The sequence below is a fragment of the Pinus tabuliformis genome, chromosome 7 (genome assembly GCF_031772625.1).
Source record: "Pinus tabuliformis cultivar Carrire ecotype Pingquan chromosome 7, CPIR1, whole genome shotgun sequence".
NCBI classification, from domain to species: domain Eukaryota; kingdom Viridiplantae; phylum Streptophyta; class Pinopsida; order Pinales; family Pinaceae; genus Pinus; species Pinus tabuliformis.
The window spans coordinates 1,393,462,790-1,393,466,842 of record NC_142293.1 but is presented as its reverse complement, the minus strand read 5'-3'; positions in this window follow the sequence as shown (position 1 = coordinate 1,393,466,842).

Here is a 4,053-nt window from a genome sequence, read left to right as displayed (position 1 = left end):
ATGCCACTCCCAACAGCTTTGAAGTGCCTACATCTCTTCAGAAAAGTATAAAAGAGCAAGCCTCAATCTCTATTCCAACAACCCAACAAACCCATCTCCTAGCCATGGACAGGCTGGGAAAGTCAATCCTTGGCAAGTTCCAACATCATCCACCACAGTAGCTCCTGGTACCCCAGCCATGCAAGGCGCGGAGACCCCCTCAGCACACACTGAGGATGTCGATATGACAGAAGATGAAGATCTCATAGGCTTAGAGGGATTGTATATACTAGCCATGGAGGATGCATGAGGGAGGAACAACCTCAAGAATATCCCCCAAAGGGGCAGCTATAGGAATGACAAGAGGGTTGAGTATGAATACCTCATGTATAGTGATCCTTTGATCAATTAAGGGATAGTTAGGAGCCAGATATAATGAATCGTTAGGCCAAAGATTTGGTTTAGAGAATGATTGATAAGAGGGTAGACGTTGAAGTCCCAAAGATCATTCCGTCTTGGTGGAGAAAGAGGGTTGGTAGAGGGCATATCATTGATCCTGTGTTAAATCATTCAAGAGGAAGATAGAAGATTGATAGTTGCAGTATTGATTGTAGGAGATGTAAGCATTCTGAATTTGCACAAGTTGTGGTGATCAGCAGAAGAGGACGAAAAGTACTTCCGAGATGTGTCGAAGCTACGCGGATTTAAACAGTTGTAGAAGCGCTACATTAGCGAGTAGGTCAAGTGTATCTTGTTCAGGGAAATATTGGTGATCATAGTTATTGACACCAAGCCCTATTCATTCGAGTATCATAGATGTATGTAAGGTTCGTGATCCCTAGTATGGGGTACCTATGTTTTTTGTATTAATATTTGTAATATAGCAAGTTGTGGGTTAAAAATTGTCTTTTGTACCAGCTAATTCACTGTTGTATGTTCTTTGTAGTGAAAAGTTCTTATCTTGTGGCATTTGAATGTGTTTTTGATCGTGATCTTAGACTCAAACCTAATTCTTAGTGTCGTAGAAAAATCAACACTATGGTCCCTAGATTTTGTTGTAAAAGATTGGAATGATGGCATACAAATTGGAGTTGCATCCATCTTCATGTATACAACTACTCTTCCATATTTTTATCTTAAATAAGGTAATCAATGACAATATCCCAATTCATATTACCTTGGTAGATATTAATGAAGAAGAGAAAATCACATTAGAAGCAAAAGCAATCTTTAAATAAAGGATGAAGAAACTATGAAATCAAATAATTATTGAATTCCTCATCAAGTGGAAAAACCTATTAGTAGACGAGGTGGCATGGTAATATGAGTACTTCATGCATAAGCATCCACAGTTAATCAAGTTATGAAGGCAACACTTTTTTGAAGAGGAGAGCATCTTAAGAAATAGATATTGAATTATTATATTTGTATTATTATATTAATACTGTCCTTATTGGTTTCTAGACCCTTTTATTTTAATTGTACCCATTTTCACCTATCTATACCAAGGATACCTAGTTTTAGAGAGCATATCAACTTGTACATTGGTTATATTGTGAAAGGAGGTTTCCCTTCTAAATAGGGTTCACAATCATTCTTCCCTTTCACTCTCAACTAATTAAGTTACTTATTTTTCTCTTTTTTCTGCTACTTGGGTGTTTCGATGTGTAACATTGATTCATCAAACTTGTAAATATTTCTAGAGCAGTGGTCATCCCAAAAGGTGCCACCACAAATTCATAGTATCCAAACCAAGTTTTAAACGCTTCCTTTGCAATATCTTCTTCCTTATTTTTCAATTTAGACATCAAAGACCATTATATATCAATTTTAGAAAATACCATGACTTCTTTCATTCAATCAAAATATCATCAATTTGAGGTAAGGTGTATTCATTTTTAATTGTGTTTGTATTTACCTACTTGTATTCAATGAAATGCCTCTAAGACACATATTTATTTCATATAAAAATCGCGAGTTCTCCCCAAGTTTATATACTAGGTTAAATCAACCATTCAATATATTTTGAAGTTGCATGTGTAAATCCTACAATTCTAGAATAATCATGCAATATAGAGGCTTGGAAATAGCTTATATTCGTGGTTTAAGTTCAGTGGTAAATTATATCTCACATTTTAATGGTAGTTTAGCTAGATCTTCTAGAAATGCATCAAGAAACTCTAACAATATATGATGATGTTATATATTTTTTGAATATTTATTCTAGTTCGTAGCCACCACTAGAGGCATAAAACAACCTTGTCTAAGACTCTTTTTCAGTTGTAAGGCTGAAAAGAATCTTAGAGTTTCTTCTCTCTTGGTTCCTACCAAGATTCTCCTTTTCCGTAAATCATCTACAAATTAAAGTAACTTACCTTTCATTTCTAGAATTATTTCATGAGCTCCCAGCCAATCCATAAGAATTATAAGATATGATCCCAAGGTACTAATGTAACAACCCAAGAGAAAATTCCATGTAAATAAAGTTAATAAAGGCATAATAATAACCGATTATGGCACAATTATTCCAGGTTGAATGTTGGGCAAAAACATCCTAATGAGTTTGTTCATTTGGTTTATTATGCTAAGGAAATTGGCAAAGGATTTGGAAAGGGAAAATGGCATTTTTGGCAATTTATTTATGAAAATAATGGAAATTAGGATAAAATGAAGGTGAAAGGTCATAGGTTTCATGTGAGGATGAAAATTAATAAAAATAATGGGAAAATGAAGAATATAGAGTCCACATTAATAAAAAGGCTTATGAGGATCAGTGGGTACCTTTTTGTCAATTCAGTTTTGGAGCTATCTCCCTACTCTCTCTCTCTCTCTCTCACACACTCTCGGACACTTAGAGTTTTATTGGAGCACTTCAACATTGGATCAAGAAAGGAAAAGAGGAAGCAAATATCAAGCAACGAAAAGTAGGATTAGGCAGCTAGAATGGGTTTACTTGCAGGGATCAATTTGCATGTGTGATTTCCTTGGTAGATTTGGCATGCATGGTTATCTATGTGTGTTCTTGGTTATGTTTTTTTCATTTCCATGGATTTTTCTAGGTGTGGCAGTGCTCTTCGGCCTTTCCTTTCCATTTCTGGCTAGCATAGAGGTGATTGGTTCTCATGTTTTGGTGGAGCTGGGTTGTTGGATGGGTTCAAAGCTGAGTGAGGCAGATCTCTAAAAGGAAAAACACATGGCATAGTGATCCCTGATCTGGACTATGGATTGTGGTAAATCCACTAGCTTAGTAACCCCTGAACTGGACTGTGGGTTACCGTAAATCTAGGTATCGTGTCCCTCGTTGGGCCTAGGAATCCTCGACTGGTGAATGGTTGGATATAAAATAAATTTTAGAGGTGGCATCCCTCAATCAGGCTTGGGAATCCTTTTATGTGAATGGTGGTATATGTGGCAAAGCCTGGAGGGTGTTGTGTCGATCATGGCCTAGTGACCCTTGAATCAAACTATGGGTTGTCGTAAAGCCTAGGGACTAGGAGGTAGTAAAATTCCTCATGATATAGGTGGAGAAATCTGGTGGCATCCATGCTCATCCGTTTCTTCTTTTGGTTATGAGTCCCGCATTCATGTTTGGAATATGGCACGAGAGTGGTTGGATGAAGAGAGAATTGACTCATCGAATCTATGGTCGGGTGGAACGGGGTAGTGGCATACTGGGTTGGTTTTTGCATTCATCAATAAGAGTTCCTTTCCTTGGTATTTTAGGTGTAAATGTATTGGTTCATTTGTGGCATTATGGCTATTGTATGCTCATTATTTCTATTGTTTATATGCTGGTTATGAATATGTTTTATGACAGTGACAATGTATGGTTGTCATCGCGTTTTGATTTGTAAATGAATGAGTAATGAATATATGAGCTAATAGATATGTGATAAAGCACCAATGCTTCCAGATATTGAATTATTATATTTATATTATTATATTAATATTGTCCTTATTGGTTGCTAGACCCTTTTATTATAATTGTATTCATTGTCACCTATATATACCAAGGATACCTAGATTTAGAGGCCATATCAACTTGTACACGAGTTATATTGCGAAAGGAGGTTT